Source organism: Thunnus maccoyii, chromosome 13 (genome assembly GCF_910596095.1).
Source record: "Thunnus maccoyii chromosome 13, fThuMac1.1, whole genome shotgun sequence".
Classification (NCBI taxonomy): Eukaryota; Metazoa; Chordata; class Actinopteri; order Scombriformes; family Scombridae; genus Thunnus; species Thunnus maccoyii.
Window position 1 is genome coordinate 29928586 of NC_056545.1, and position 17838 is coordinate 29946423.

Consider the following 17838-nt stretch of genomic DNA (forward strand, 5'->3'; position numbering starts at 1 on the left):
TTGAGTCCTGACAAGTAAATTGTGAGGAAGAAAGCCTTCATGACATCTGAAGGCCAATCGTTTGAGAAATTGGCAGTGTTGAGTTTGATTGACAGAGCCACAGCAGCACAGACAGATGTTGTCAATTTGTGATTAGTCTCCTGATGAGCGCCATTCACAGTGTTATACATCAGAAATGAATGGCACGCTATTTGCAGTGATGTGCCCTCCAATAACAACAATACTACAGCGGTGCCTGCTGACACTGGTGAAGCAGTTATCACTTGGAGTAGAAAAAATAGCATGTGTGCAGGTGTTTTGTACAAAGTGTGGAAGAGAAATGATCCTCAGAAAAATTGCATTTCACAACGCTTGCCTCCCTCATGACACTGGAAAGAAAGCCTCACATGTGTTTGGTCTTCTTAGATGGGGAAAAGAAGACACAGGCTAGTTTGATTGCAAGTTCCAATATTCATCAAAATTGGAGGAGTTATGATTTCTTGTTTGTTTCAAAGTGACACCTTCCATATCCCAATATTAGTATATAAATACAAGTCTCTAATGAGATTATGTGGAGATGGCAGAAACACTTGTTAAAAGGAAATAATCATCTCACTGCATGGTTACCTACAAAACAGCTCATTACAATGACAAGACCCATCCAATAGAAATAGAGTTAGATAAAATAACAGGCATAGCCTATAGTGCAGGGTGTGCACAGGAAATAATAAATGTGTTACTCCCCATTGTTGACATGTGCACATGCAAGGGGTGATGTGCAGTTGGCAGCAAGTCAACTTTTCAGTCCAACTGGCTCACCAAAGCCAACCTGTAAAATGCACCATCACACACACTATATGTCCTACCTCACATTACAAGAAACAAAGAGACTAAATTAAATATCATGATGATTGTTGAACAATACATGAAATGTTATAATGTAATGTTATAATTGTTTTTTACACAGTGTCAGATCAGATTCCATTGGTGATTTTATCGATGCAGTTTGTGAAGATCAACTGTATGAGGAACACCTCTCATATTACAGTCCACAACTACAACAAGTAGGCTACATTCTCAAAAATGATATATAACTGAGATGACACACAAACAAGTAGCATCAACAAAAACATGAGTAAATAAGGTATGTATAACTGTTCAGTTTGCATTGTTTTACTCTTTATTTCTATTTTTCATGTTCCACACTGTGGGATTAGAATTCTAAACCGGTACAGCACTAAATACAACACTAAATATATTTTACTTTTAGTGGATTTTCTTCCTTCATTGTGTCCTTCTGTAATAACCTTCTGTGAGGTCCGACTTAAATCACACAGACTCTGAGTACTTTGATTAGCATATGTGAATTTCTAATGAAACCAGGGCAGAAAACTAAGCTAAACTAAACCCAGACTAGCTTCCTGTTGTTGTCTGCCTACTATTATGTTGTAAAGCCCTGACTGGTGTCTTCACTGGACACAGTCGGCTGTAGTCTTGAATCCAGCTCCTGCTCTGGTCCTCCTTTTTGGCAGCTGGCTGCAGAGCTGCTGCTGCTAAATGCAGAACTATTTGAAGCATTTGGATGCTTCTAATTTTGGGGATTTTTTCCCTGAGTTTTTCATCCCCAACTTTTCATTTTTTAGCTTTGTCATTCATGTAAAGCGAGTCAGCAGCAGTCCACTGCTGGCTTCTCCAGCATTTTTAAATGTGTTGAAAAATACTTCCACAGAAACTGTAAAAGGGGCAGGTGGAGCCACAGGACTTGAAGTGGGCAGAGAGACAGACGTGAAGGAGGTGACACAGCCCAATCATCTGGGCTGATCACTACAGCACACCTCTCTCTCTCTCTCTCCCTCCCTCTCTCTCTCACTCTGTCTCTGGTGTTTTGATACATCATCCCAGTACTCCAGATGGTCACTCCACCATTGTCTAAAGGTGATATTGTAGCATTTGTACTTCCAGATAGATGACTGCTGTTTCATTTGCTTAAGCATTTGGGGAGCATTGTTGCTTAGAGTATTACACAATATTTATAGTTTATATTGTAACATTATTTACTCAAAAGATTGTACAATATTATAGCACAAACATGACATACTGTACACTGGGTAACCTATGGTACCATTTCTTCTCTGTGACCTGCTCTCTACAGTGGGCCTTTGGAATCAGCTCATGTACACACACACTGAGTTGAAGTTGATACTATTCTGAGTTGAAGTGGCCACAAAGTAGCCATGAAGGCTGTACTTTGTAAGCAGACATTTTTCATGTCTTCATGTCCGTTTTACACACAGAATGGTTGCAGGGATTGAGATCCTCTAGAGATCTCACATCTGACAGTGAAAGCTAGCAAAGCTCACTTAAAAAATAGCTTTGTTACAGCTTTAGGTTTTTAGCCAAACATCTGAGGTCAGCACTGGACAAATAAGGCAGCTGGTTATCACTGACATTCCATATTGTGCTTTGCGTCAGTGATGAACTCTAGCCAACAGATTATGGGATTATTGTACATACAGACTGAAATGCATTACAAATCACAAGTAAAAGTATTGATTTTCATTGACAATTTTGAGTCTTAAAATAAAAACAAAAAACATATTACATGTCACAATTTACTTCAGTCACTTTTGCCTCTTCTTTCCAATCCCTTGAGTGCAGCTATTTTTGTTGGTTTTGTTCAGCCATCTAACCACTTCTTTGTAACCATCTCCAATGCCTTTCTGGCTGGGCGCCTCCAAACTCTCATTTGTGACCACTGCAACCTCTTCTGCCTTTCTTGCAACTATGACAACCTCTTTTGTATGACCCTCTCCTCCTCCACAATCCTTGCCACTTGTCTGGATTAGCACCTCACAGATGTCTAAAGAGAAGGAGAACAGTCAATGGCAGCAGTGGAGGAGGCTTCTACTGTGTCTTCCATGTCCACAATAATAACATTACAACACCTCGGTTAAGTGCTGATATCAACAGTGGAAACTGCCTGGGTAGAAAACAAGGCTCATTTCAACAGCTTTTGGCTGTAACAATCAAAGGTTACATTCAACCATCTATAGAGCCCCAGGTCAGTTAACTTGCTGTTCATCAATCTAAAGTGGATGACAGGCCTGACAACACCACGAGAATGGAAATTCAGAAAAAAAAGTAACCATTCAAGGAAAAATCTATTGCCTTTCTTGATTTTGTTATTGAACTAGCTGACCCATCCCCATGTTCGCCAAGTAGGCAGTGAGGATGTTTCCTATGAACTTGATGAATTCACTGGTGAACTTACTGCACTCCTGAGCACTAAGCAGTGGAGGGGAGTCTCTGGATGTGAAAGCTATCCTGAGCTTCATTGATGCATAGTCAGCTCAGTGTGATATATATGAATATTGAAGGAATTTTACTTTTTTATATAATGAACAGTCATGTCCAGTCACAAGTGTTGGGCCGTCTGACCATGCAAGTGTCAAGACAGCATGAGCAGTAATAGACACCAAATCCGTTCGAGTTTGAGGGCTGGTGCCTTGTAAATACAGATGTCACTCGTTTCATTTGTTGCGGTTACCGCAGCAGTAAAGCTTCCACACAGCAGCAAATAGGGAGGAGGGACTTATATTTTATCCAGCTGATTTCAGCTCTAGCTGCGGTGCTCACTAAGAACCACCAGGTGGCACATGTGTGCAGTCCAAATGTGGTCTCTCCAGGTGGAAGTCACAGTGGTTACGCCTACTGAGTGGCAGAAAGACTGAGTGGCAGCGTAAGTGTTCAGCCTAAATGCCGCAAAAACACAAAGAAACACATTTAAAATGGGAAAGAGCTGTTGTGTAATTAACTGTACAAATAGATTCAACAAGAAATGTGAGCTATCTTTTTACAGAATGCCAAAAGCTAAAGAAAAGAGAAGCAAATGGATTGCTGCAATTAGGAGATACAATCGGAATCCATTCACCGAAATGTGATTTACTGTTGCCATTTTGTGTCATTTATGTTGGATTTTTGGGTAAAATCACACCCAAAAGTCATTTGCTTTTGGAGCTACAATTAATACCGAATTATGTTAAATGTTCGCTGAATGAGTTAGTGTCTGTTTATGAGTCGTAAGAAATTATAAATGATCTTTTAGAAGGAGCAGATGTTTACCGGTAAGCTTGGCTCCATTCAATTTAACAATATGTTAATGGAGGTTTTCGTCCTATAGTAGGAAACAGTTGAGGACTTAATCTGATGATTTTAAACTACATTTAACTAATAAAAATGTTAACTGTTACATATGTTTTGAATGCAGGATTTTTACTTTAATATTCAACAACATAATATATACATAACAACAATAATTAAAATACTGTTTCCAATCAGTCGTTAGTACATAGGTGACTGTACATGTTACAAACATATTAAAAACTGGCATGTTTTTGTTGCTGCCTCATCGTCAGTCATTTACAATATAAATTAACTTATCTAACAGACTTTTCACAATTCACTCAGTTCTTCTGATAAATTCAGTGTCATGTTTCACAAAACAAGACTCTGATTTAATGAAATCACATATTATGACTTTTTTCTGTTAAAAATTGCAAAGGCAATTTTTTATCTGAAAATAAAATTCATTGATTTAACATGCAGTAGCCTCAGAGAGGCTAAATAACGACAGCATAAAGCTACTGTTTGATTAAAGAATACATTTATTGATTAGAAAAATCACAAAAAATCTCTCAACATCAGAAAAGGGAGGTGAGTAGAAACAGCTGTCTGTGGCTTGCAGCTTTCTCAAACAAATAAAACTACAAAGTCATGTGCGCTGTTATTATTCATGTACAAATTAAAGAAAAAATACATTTGTCTCCAAACTTATTTGGTCTGCTGCTTAGAGCTTTAATAAATGTACTACTATTTGCAAATAGGTTTCCAGGTGGACTGGCTGACTGGACACTCCTCGCTTAGCATGATGCAAACAACATGATACAATGGGAAATCCCATAGAAAAATGGCAAAGCTAGCAGAGTTAAAACAATTACTAGACATGTACACAAAAAGGTCTTTACCGATACCCTTAACCCATAATAACTTTTAAGATGTAACAGGATATTTCCAAATAAACTACATGACAAGGGAGCCTTGACTGAAGACATGACAAACATAAAGTAACACCTACAACTACAGCATGTGTGGTGCTAAGCTACAAGCAAGATAGCTCACTGCAGTCAGTCAGTTGGTTCTGCAGTTGCTTCACTTCCAGGGGAGTCAACATGCAGAAATACGGACAACACCACTCTGCCATTGTAACTACATTGTGGTCACAGGGGGGATTATTTGAAAATCATGTCAACAGGATGCAAGCACTCTACTGCCACATAGGTCTACACAATTCAAGTGTAGCCCCTATGTTTACCCCCGCAACAACACCGTAGTAACATGGCGATAAAGCAGACAAATGAAGCAAGTGACATCTTTACCTGGTAATCAGTTAGGATGCATCGATCCAATATGTCAGATGGGTATCATCCCAACTGACCTTATTACATGTATTACATGGTATCAACGAGACTTTCCAGGTCCACATTATATACACTGTCCTTTTCAATATTGTGATAAAATTCACTTATTCTCATAAAAGTCACCTTAATCCCGTCCTAACAGGCTCAATTTTTTTAGTGCCAGAGCTATCCTAGATGCATAATATTGTCTTGTTTATCTTATACAGATTTTAAATTTAGGAAAAGATGGCAATGTTTTGAATCGGTATTTAGTATCTGCAGGTACCCTGAGGTTTAAATATAGGAATCTTTGGTATGTATAATATTGGGCGATATCGGGTGAGAAAAAGTCAGATTGGTGCATCTCTAACAATCAATACACTGTAGCGATAGATAACTGTTACTAGTATGGGGCAGACTGCAGACTGCTGAATTCCAGAAAATGCCTTTTTTTTTCTTTTGCCTTTGTTTAATGTTAATCTACTAATATGACCTAACATTAGTACTGTATTAGAAAGAAATATTTGCATGCACAGTCCAGAAAATTAAACTCAAAATTGAAAACATAATTTAGATTCGCATGTATTGGATGTGATTAGATATTTAATTCCATTCACCACTCTCACTGTACAGAAGGTGAGGACAAGTAATTAATTCTGAAGCAAAGACAGACTGTGATATTGAAATTAAGTCATGCCCTCACCTCCCCACCCACTGTTCTCTATTCGATGCCCTTCATCAGCCACCACCCCAACAAGAAGATTGTCAACTTGTGAGAACATGGGTGGAAGGCCATAGAATTGAATAGTCTCATCCTAATTGGTTGAGTATGTGCATTCAAATTACAGTGAGTGGCAAAGCCAGTACAGCCTTGTTAAATGGTAAAGCCTGTGTGGAAAAGAACAATAAATTATACATTTCATACATGTATGGGAAAAGAATTGATTCTGCAAGCACTTCATTACAGGCGTACTGTCCATAATTATCAGATAATTGGTTAAAATCTAATTTATTTAGATCCATGATAGTAAAACCATATTTTTCAAGAAGCCAGATGTTGTAATTTGCCAGAGCCTTCATCCAAAACATACAGAACAGGATTTAGTTTCTCTCTTTACTTTGAAATTGAATAAATTGCTGCTATATAGAACATACACTCAACAATTTATGACATTTGAGAAAGCCCAGAGGATACAAAAGATTCTAATCACATGTATGAGTTGAACATCCAGCACTCAAATTAAAAACTTTTTTTATTTTGTATTTTTTGCTTTTTTATATAAGTGTATATGGGCAGTTTCTACATAAAGTTTTTTAGCCATGCTAGTGGCTTGACTCTAGGAATGGCAATGTCAGTCTGTTGGGCAGTGTCGGTCCACCACTTTGGTCATGACTGAAATATCTCAGTATCTCAACAAGTAGATGGATTCCACATGAAATATTGTAGAAATACTTATGGTTCCACTATCAAATGGATTCCACATGTAATTTTGTAGAGATATCTAGGGTGCCTAGAGATGAAGAGATGAATCCTAGGTACTTTGGTGATCCCCTGACTTTTCAATCACCATCATGTAGTTGAATTCTTTTTGGTTTTAAGTGAGATGTCTCACTGTTGGATAGATTGCCAAGAAATGTGGTGCAGCCATACAAGATTAATTGTAATCACTTTGGTGATTGCTTAACTTTTGTTCATGGCTACATACTTGCAAAATTTATGACAGGCTCAGATGTACTTTGTGTTAAGTGCTAAGTGCTAAACATCAGTGTGTTAGTATTGTAATTATAAGCATGTCAGCATGGCTTTAGACTCTTGGTCTTATTATAATGTTCAATGTTTGGGGAACTGGGTTGTCATAAAGAGGTCAGTGTGTTACCATTATGGACAAGCAGCTTATGACTTGATCATTATTTAAAGTACTATCATGTAGACTGCATAAATAGGAACCACCACACTATGTATCATAGCCATGGAACTAGACAGCATTGATGGTACATTCATGTATTAACACAATACAACATTTAAAGGAGCCTATGTAGCTTTTGCTAAACAGTGGCCACTGTGGTCAGAAGTGGTGATCACATGATAACGGAATATATTGAATTTCGAGACATTGATTGGTTGTTAAGACACCTAAAACAACCTACATATGTTTATGATCCTGGCAAGTGACTTCTTGAAATCATGCAAATAATGATTGTCAGTGAAAAACTGAAGCTCTTATACCACTGCAAAAAAACATAGGGAGGATGAGGTTCATACTGAGTTAACTTTTGGAATATTGGGAAGGATTTGGATACATTTTGGTGTGCAACAGCTTATTTGTGTTAGACTATTTTCTATTTCTAAATTTTACAATTGTTGCTACATATTGTTTCATTATCTACCATAATCATGAAGGTTTCCCCATCAGCTTTCCTGGGGGGCATATGTCTATATAAATGGGCTATGTCCAATTTTGTGATCCAAGGTGCAAAGCCATCAGTGCCTATTCTGTTAGTTTGTCCATTGTTTCCAGCCTAAGCATTTAGGCAATGTTGATCCTGGTCAGTGTTGATGCCAGATATGTTTTACTAACAGTGGGGGAAAAAAACTGAATTAAAAGGATTTACCACTCATCCTCCAGTCATGACACTGTGCAGGGGAAAGCTGTTGTTATCAAGGCAGAATAGAGCTACGGTACACATGAAACAGTACTGAAGATGATTTTCACCTTCAACTAAATGTAATTTCAAAAAAACTTTAAAAGAAAACTATAAAGCAATTCCATACAAAATAGAGACAGGTATTTTGCTGTGCTTTTGAGCAGCAAACAAGATGTCAGCAGCTATCAAGATCAAATGCCAGCTATCATATGAAATGTCACCAAGGACAAACTCCCGAATCACAGGGAGCAGTTTCTGGGCTGTAGTACTCCCCGAGTCAATAGGGTTCAAGGTGCCAACCATTATCCATAAGAGGTGGGGGAGGCTTGACGTACCCTTTCAGGACAATCATAAAATAAGAGAACAAAGATGAAAGGCAAAAATAAAGGCAGCCAGAGTGCTGGAGGAAAACCCTCATGTGTTTGTTCCCTGTGGAGCAAACTCTTTAAATCTCATGATGGCTTACTTCACCAAATTCATAACAAAAGCCTCTGTGGAGGTGTTCAGAAACTCTACAGCTTGTTTTCATTGGTTAGTGAGTGTTGAGAAATGAAAGTGGAATGAACAAAAGATAAAAAAAAATACATATACACCACTTTATTTCATTACAAGGTGGGAGGACAGAGTCAACCAGACATGAGACGTGAATGTACCAGAATAATAAAACCTGGTCGAAGGTGATATTACACTGGAACACGTACAGTCCTTGGCAAAGAGAATCGGATCATTTGTGATTTAAATATCTTTGTTTGGTGACCTTAATGACTTCAGTGACTGCTCTAGAGTGTGTTATGTTTTTATTTTTTGCAGCCTTGCACACATACTTTTGATTTTCTACATTTTTACCTTAAGGTTCCAAGAATTAGGCATTTTAAACATGAATGCCTGCATAGAAATATTTGTTTTCACTATAAGTTATCGACAGCCTTGGGTTGACATTTCTGAACTGACCATACAAAATATTAATTGAAAGTGCCTGGTATGACATTAAAGAATAAGCTCTTCTTACAAGTTCCTTCTATCCATCATTATGCACCCTGCTGCTGTAAAGGCACTCTCAAAGGATTAAAACACATTTTCTTAAATAATTTCGCAGGTTGGCATCCCCCAGCTAAATAGCTGTAATGAAATGCGATTGCATATTTTTACAGGTATCATGAATGCTAGCAAGAACACTTAGGTTGAGTCAGTTTATGTGTTCAAGCCCTTTGGAAGCATTATTCATTTCTTGCAATCAAAACTATGATATTTATCATCACAATGTCTGCCAGTGTCAGAGAACTGAGTTTAACATAGCCATTACTGAAAGACAAATGTGTTAGACCCAAAGATCAAGACAGCATGACAGTCAGATGCAAACAGTGTCCCTCTTTAAATGTATTCATCTGTGTAGAATAATGCATTTATTTAGTTCAAAAATGGAAGTAAAATAAAATAACAGAATGCAGCTACTCTTGCTTCTCTCATTTGAAACTGGGTCAAACTAATTGGCGCCTGATTGCCACACAATAAAGAATTCACTGGCACAGAGACTGCTTCACACAACAGAGCTACATCAATCTTGTAATGATTAAAATTTTTCTCTGCCTCTTGCATATTCATGACATTTTACTTTAAAGGGAGGACTTGGAGAGACCTCTGTAGCATTTTACTTTTAATGCTTTAATGCTTATAACAAGGTGATATTTAAGAGCATCCTAAAAGTAATAACTCAAATTTAATCTTACGGCATTTTTGATATGTATGGTTGCAGTATGGTGTGTCTAATTTAAATACATAGATTCTAAAATCTAAACATTACAAACAGCAAAAATGAGCTATCATAATTGGCCATAACCCTTTCTTGTGTGTTGATATAGATCCAAACAACGTGTGTGCTTGAAAGTTTGGTGGTGTGCCATTTTCCCCCAAATCCCCTCTAAATATTGTCCTCTGTTATTTATTTGTCATGAAGCTTTTGTAAATTATTCATATTGTTGGTGTTGGCCCTTGACCACCACATGGTCACATGGTTTCACTTGAGTAAAGGTTTTGAGTTAATGTTTTCTGTTGCATATTATCAATTTTCACTTATGTTCTTTTATGAGGCTGTTATAAGTCCATATTTGCTGTCAGTTTCACCAAAACCCTCTCAAATTTCACCTATTAGTTGCATTACGGTTGTAATTTGACACTACAAAATGCATTTTGTAACAAATCTTGAATGCAATTGTTCACATAAAATAATTGTTAATATTCAAATATCTCTTTTTACTGTGAAAAGGAAAATATGCAGTATATCCAAAGCTGATAAGAGACTCTGGATAAATGGATGCTGATAAATGGAAATAGGACTTAAATACAGTTTTTGACCTGAAAGGGTTAAATATAGCATCGATATAGGCTCTGGTCCTGTTAGAATTAGCATACGAGAGTCACCAGAATGCAGTGACCTTCTCACAGGAGAAGCTGTGACAAGCATCCTAAAGGCCTCCATCGCCAAAACTGATCTTTTTTCATATCAAGCACTTACCTGCAGGCTTGAGAGGTGGCTGTACAGAGTTAGGTGATGTGTCCTTTGTGGAGCACAGCAGCTGTGGTCAGCATGGATTCATGTCAGTTACACTGGATTACTAGAAAAGAAAAAAAAAAAAAAAAATATATATATATATATATATATATAAATATATAAATATATATATCAATATAAGCTTTTCAACACTCCTCTGCAGTATAATCCACTTCTTTGCAGTCTATTTGGATGCTCTATAGGTTCCTTTTTTTCCTACCAAAATGTAGTTACATGTCAGTTGTAAATTATTCAAGATAAGACTTCATTGATCCCCAGAGGGGAAATTCTAATGTTACCACTGTGCAGGAAACAAAGAAAAAGATAAGAAATAAGAACTCAGAATTCACTGGTTTGAATTCTTGTTGTAGTATGCTGATTGTTTATTGTTTATTTAGCAGGGACAATACACAATACATATATTGCACCAGATATAGTTAAAAGCTCATTTTCAGAGGCCACCAGTGATTTGCAGGTTACAAAGATCCAAGATCAATTATAATAAATCATAAACTTACACTTTGTAAAAAAATAAATAAATAGATAAATAAATAAAAAAACACCTCACAAAAACTAAGAACCAAACAAAAAATAACAACTACCCCAAAACAACCAAAGGAAAAACAATACTAGATTCCCACTAGGAAGCACACTATCAGCAATCCCAATACCATTAAAGACAGACAGTTCATCAATACAAGAAAGATCTAACCAGACTCTGAGTACCAATGCTGGCCAATGTCTCTTAGCTCAATGTCTACAGACCTGAGTGTCTTTTAATCATGTTTTCAAACTAAGTTTAAAAGGTTTAAAGGTATTGCACTCTCTGATACTCAGAGGTAAAGAATTCCACATCCCAGCTGCTTTAACTGAGAAGCAGTTTTGCTCAAATGTTGTAGACCAAAATTTTACATAACAGTCCCCTCTAGTGGAAGCTCTTGTTAACCTTGAGCTGGCACTACATATTGTAACAAACTGTTCAAGAGGTGGTGATGCTAGATTGTGAATGATCTTATATAATAAACCAACATTTGCCATTAACAGAAAATTTTCAAATGTCAAAAGATTATACTTTTTAATTATCTTGCAATAATGATCAGATACAGGTTTTTTTATCCATGATTTTCAGTGCTTGCTTATACAGACACTGAAGTGGTTGCATTGATGAAACATTTGTCTGAGACCAGGTTGTAATATAGTATAAAACTGTGACAGAACTATTGAATGCATGTACACAGTAACGTGGCCAATCATTGAGCACATCATTGAGTGACTTCTTGAATAAAACCCCAGACTCAAGACGAAAGCCAGAGTCAAGTGTTCTAATATGTGCAAACAATGGCACAAGCCCACTGATAAGCTGGCATGGTTGTGCAAGAGGATTGAGTTTTCTTTTGCTTTATTTTTGGTGAAAATATAAGTGGAACAGGGAGAGCATTTGAGTGGAGAGTGGAGAGGTGGATTCTGATTTCTATGAAAGACAAAACTACAACTGTACTCAAATAAGATCAACTTTGAGAAGAGTGTGACTTTAAAATCAATTGTAGAGCTCTCAGGCAGCCAGTGAAGAGATTATATTTAGGGGTAATTTGTACTCTTGAGTCAAGTCATTGTAAACCAAGACATGGATAAGTTTTTCACTGTTGTCCTGTGAGAGAAATAGACTGACCTTGAGAAGCCCTTGAGAAGCTCTTTTAGTGGTAGGAGGCCATGTCTGTGGTGTTCTAAATGTGTGATCCTAAAGTCAAATCCCTCCAGGCAGTAAGGTAAATATGTTCTTTTTTTTTCTTTTTCTTTTTTGCCAGTCCTCTGATAATCCTCTTTTTTTGTCCTTTAACAGTAGAAAAAAATCTGAACTGTCAAGTCACTGATATCTGAGCAGGAAGTCTGATTAACACTGAAACAGTCGCAAAACAGTAAAAACATAGAATACTACAAAGGATATCAAGTGATGAAAGGTCATCATCTGACTGTGCTGACTCACTGTTGAAGACTGACCTTTCATAAACACAATAAATCATCACCTCATGTTCTATGACATTAGCTGCAGTCATTGCATTAGGCGTTCAGAACCACTTCTCAATATCATTAAACCTTCATTATGTTAGAATAATATTACCTCCCTTTTAGTGGTAGTATTTTAACCAGTAGCATAGATCTTTAAGTTAAAAAATACTACTAATAAAGACAGTTATTGGTCTTGAGTCTGTAATATTGATTATCCATTTGAATGGCCTATACTGTGAGAGCTGGACTAATTACTGGGGCTGCTTATATTTACTGTATGTCAAATCTGAGTCAACCTATTTTACAGTAATTGCTTAGTCCTCAGTGTCTCAGACCTACTTGCACTATTCATGTTAAGAGTAATTTCAACAATAATACTGGGGAAAAAGCACTTGCTTTGCTAGTTTGCCGGGCATGTCGTGACTTAATTAAGACAACATTTAACTTGCTACTAAACAGGGATGAGAGAAACATTGTGAAAAAATGTTTGCTGGAATTCAAAGTTGCATGTTAAGCGTTTCAGCGTTAATAATTAATTTTTAAGGTAATCCTAAAGCACACATAGTATAGTAACAGGGAAATGAAGTGCAGAGGGCTTATAGTACCCTCAAAATTTGATTAATTCAAATGCATTTAATTGGTGTAATAAGAAGATGTGATAACGTTTAAACTAAGGAAATTGTACTGCAGAGCTGTTTCAGAATAGAATAAAAGATGCAGTTTGTGCAAGTGATGTATTTGAAATTCACGATAAGAGAAGCTGTATAGATGAATGTAAATGTAAATTAGAGCAGCAGCAGTAGAATACAAAATGCTTTTTTCTGCATTTCTTTAGTGTACACAAAACATTGCTTTTGTTTGCTTTGAAATACAGTTATAGTGGAACCGCATGTCATTGTGCTTGCATACTGGTAAATGGGAATATGTCTATCATGCAAAATATTATTTTCAACTTATGAATACACACATCAATCCAACAGACTCACTTACTGGGAAGTTCAGTGAAAAACAGTCATTAATACTACTGCAGTTATCAGACCTCTGCTAATGTGGAATACACGTCTTTTAGTTCTATGATAAACCCTAATGCTATCTGGAAAGGAGGGAAATCCAGGAACATTTCCACTTAAAGTGCAAGCTGAGCAGCAAACTGGAGACATCTGGTCAACATACTATAATATGGAGACATACAGATATGGATAATTTTTGTGAAAAAAAGGCATCAAATGTCACAGATAGAATGCACTGTGATTCATCTACATAATGAAAAATGTAGAAAAACATGTTGTAAACATAGCTTCTGTGATGTCACCAGCACACATTTCATAGCTTCTCTGGGTTCACTGCTCACTGCATCTGACAGTTACTTTTACTTTACAGTTACTTAATCCAAACTGGTCAAAGTGGTTGGGCCTGAGGTTGCCAGAAAGTGGCAAAAGGGCACAATGTGAGTGGCTACCTGCCAATCAAGGAGACACATCCCAAATCATACTTCTCTTTAAGTATTAATATGTCTTTAACCTAATAATAAATCTCAAGAGAAAATATTACTAGAAGTGAAATGAATTATTGATAGCATACCTAAAATATTTTCTCTGTAGTTCAGGATAAAATAACTTTTGACTAAAGCCTTTATTAGAGTTTGCAGCAGAGTGTCCAGACCGGAAAAACAACAGCATTAGTAATTTATTGAAATTATAATGTTTGAAGAATGACTGATGTCTCTGAGAGGCAAAAGTGGAAGTAGCGTGACATTGTTACAGTGGCGAGAAACCTCTTGGCTCAACTTTCTGGCCACAGGCCGGTGCCGCACCGCTGCGGCCACAACGCCCACAACTGGAACGCACTACCCTCATTCAAATGAATGGGAGGACTGGCGTTATAAAAGGTCACAGTGGATGAATGTCTTACACATGAGAGACAACAGTTCACATCCTGTTCTCTACAAACTGTCAACACTGGCTTCTTTTAACTATGATCATGATGTTTCAGTAATTTTACCATGACAGTGATCTCTCACTAATCTTAATAAAGAATGCCTAACCCTTTACACCAAATAATAAAGGACGGCTTCACCAATTTTCAAGGTGATTCCTGTGTTTCTAATGTGGGAAGTACATACTGTATATAGGAATGACATTAAGCTTTCTGCTGTTTTCTCTGTAATAAAATATCACTCTTCACCCAGATGCAAAAGTCTGCCAGGTGATGTGTTTTGCATCACCTGGCAGACTACAAATTAGATTTGCCTTAGACTACAAACTACGTTTCCTCATTGTCTGTAGTGGTGCCTTCAAGGACGGTCAAAACACTCCGTCTGCCATGTTACACCAGCGATAGGGAAAAGCGGACAATAAAATATCATACTACTAAACACTTCAAAATGTCAATATTTTTGGAAGAAAACTAGTTTAATGATATGCGACCGAATATCATGCTGTGGAATCAGACACAACAGAGTGTGGAGGAAGAATCAAACTGCATCACAAATCCTTCCCACGCACTAATACTAGGCAGGTTTGTAGTGTGTTCACACTGAAAAAGTGCCAAAGTATACTCAAAACAGTGTCTATACAGACTGATAAGGCTTAGATTTTTGAATGTGCTGTTGGTTCTCCCACAATGCAATGCACAGAGGAAATTGAGCTATATAAAAATAAATAAGAGCTTTACAAAATCAAAAATAGTAGTGGACTGATGTTATTGTTTATTTAACAGGGACAATGCACAATGCATTTATTTTACCAGATATAGCTAAAAGCTCATTTCCATCTGCAGTCCCAGGGAGGCGGCCACCAGTCATGCCAAGATGCCAAAGTAAAATGATGGATGGATGATGGATGATAGTGAAACAGTTCCAGGAGCACCAAAAAAGAACTATTTTGCTGTCTGTTTGTTAGGGTTTAACTGGCAGTGGCATTCTGAAGTCGCAGTTTGATTGCCTTATCACATTGCACGTATTGCATCATGTCCTGCTAGTATAAAAGAATGTATATAGTATATAGTATGTATGTCCTTGTATACTAACTGGAAATAAATGTATACCTGTAAAAAAATTGTGTATAATTTATACTGTGCACAATTGTAACTGGGACACAGCAGGAGAAATCACCCAACTACCCTACAATGTAACATCAAATGCAAACCTTCAATGCAGACACAAAACCTCCAGGGAATCTCCATGACAGTAATAGCTATGATTGCTGTGAGCTTTAGTCAATTTAAATGTGTTAACATGTCCCTGAATTATACTCCTGTTACTAACAATAAGATATTCTCATTTCCCTGCCATCTCCTCACTGAGGTCACATTGTAGGGTCATCATCAGCAGAAAAGCACAGTCTCTGTGGAGTCGGTATACGGATTCAGATCACTGGCCAACATGACTGCTAGAATCAGGTTCCCTGTTTGAAGAAAGGTCCTTCTTCTCATCTTAACACCACCCCCAAAAATACACACAAGAGGACAAATGCATATTGTACAACACATTTGATGGACATTTTAATTCCAAGAGAAAGTTTGTGACCAGAGTGGAATGTGTTTATATATATATATATAGAAACAGTGTGTGTTACTATACCTTGGCACCAGGGATTAAATGTTCAAAAACAAGGTGAAATACAATACAGTTTGTGACCCATTTTGAGTGCTGAGGATGTTTTTTTCTTTCTTTTTAAATTCTGCCTTTAGTTTAGACAGCAGTGGCTCTGTGGCAGACAGCATCCTGAGCATTAATATGTATACAGCATGTCCTAGAGGCCAAGAGGAGTGAAAAACAAGCTCCCGCCTTGTGTCTGAATCTCCCCTTGAAACTTATTTTAGAACAATTGGCAATAACATAAAAAAAAGGATTATTAGTCATTTTCAATCTCCACAGTTAAACCCACAGTAGCATAGAGTTAGTATATAGAAGGGTGCCATGTCTGTCGAAGGCTCACTTTGATATTGTATATTTAAGCCAATTACCATAAATAAGACAGGGCCCAGCTTTGGGAATATGTCTAGAGATGCTGATTGTTGGCCAGCCAGGTCAAAACATATCGCAGGCCAGTGAAAATAAAGCATATAACATTAAAAGAAGCACTTCGCAATAACCTGTTCTGTGGCCTGTGTACTCTTGGGAAGTCTCCAAGCAAGCTTTCTTTTCAAATTTATTGGCCAAATGCACTTCTAAAATCATGGCGTGGGAGTGTGGGGTGTTGTTTGGCTGTTAGAGGAGGCAAAGTAGTATGCGGTTATGTGTGTGCGGCGTGCAGATGTAGGTGTGTGCATGTGTGCTTTGCAGGAGACCTGGAGGGCTCACTCAAACTTTCTGTTTCACCCCACCACCCACACAAAGCACAACAGACTGTGAGAAAGAAGTGCAAAGCATTCAGAAAAGTACAGATGAGGGTTAGTAAAAGGGGGAGGGTCTGAGTGCACCGAGTCTGTGAGTGACACAGAGATTGGGGGGGGGGGGGGGGGGGGGGACACTGAGGTGTAACAGGGTCAGAGGGGGCTAAAGGAAAGATTAGTGCACCGAGAACTCCCAATTTGCTCTTAGAGATGTCTAGTCCAAAGCATTTTGCAGGTAAAAGCCATCAGAAAGCTTCCGACAGGTGCAGACTGTTCTGAGTGACTGGCTCCTGCTCTCCCGTCTTCAGTCATTAATCACGAAACCAATGCGAGTAATTTCCCCTTGAAACTAAATCATTAATAACACATAGTAGGTGGACATTTGCGATCACACCTGTTTCCCTTTTCTAGAGCAGCAGAGGGGAGGGGTTGGTTGCACCGTCTTATCTTGTCACTGAAGGTTAGGAGGAATAATGTTTTCTAATTAATTGCTATATATCAACATAATGAGTTGTTAAAATACCTATATCGTAGAGGGCTTTTATCCAGAGGGAGGGGGACTCTGGTTTAATTCATGTAAATGAGATGCTTGGTTGTTTGAAGAGCATTTCAGTAAGAAGCTTGGCAGTAGCAGCTTTTCAATGTGCTTTTTAAGGCTCCTGTATTTTTATCAATCGTATGCAATACATTCTCCAACTCTCACATACAGCTGCAAACAGACTCTCAAGGAGGTCAAAAAAGAAAGAGAGACACCAATAGTGATGATACGCCAAATTTTGCTCTAAACCAAACCATTTTTTTTAAACGAGTAGAACTACATAGTATGTTTTTTTTAACAAGAAATGATTTTTAACTTGAACGTGAAGA

The 17838-nt window shown here is 37.5% G+C and overlaps 1 protein-coding gene and 1 long non-coding RNA gene across 12 annotated transcripts in view; one reads left to right on the forward strand and one right to left on the reverse strand.

Moving 5' to 3' along the window:
- The window catches only part of opcml (opioid binding protein/cell adhesion molecule-like), a 204026-nt gene that overhangs the window by 146745 nt on the left and 39443 nt on the right, over positions 1-17838 (forward strand). The window lies entirely within an intron of this gene.
- The window catches only part of LOC121910329, a 109245-nt gene that overhangs the window by 35321 nt on the left and 56086 nt on the right, over positions 1-17838 (reverse strand). For all 10 annotated transcript variants that reach the window (XR_006099654.1, XR_006099657.1, XR_006099656.1 and 7 more), the window contains one exon: positions 10594-10693. This is a non-coding gene — a long non-coding RNA (uncharacterized LOC121910329). The remainder of the gene's footprint in view (positions 1-10593; positions 10694-17838) is intronic.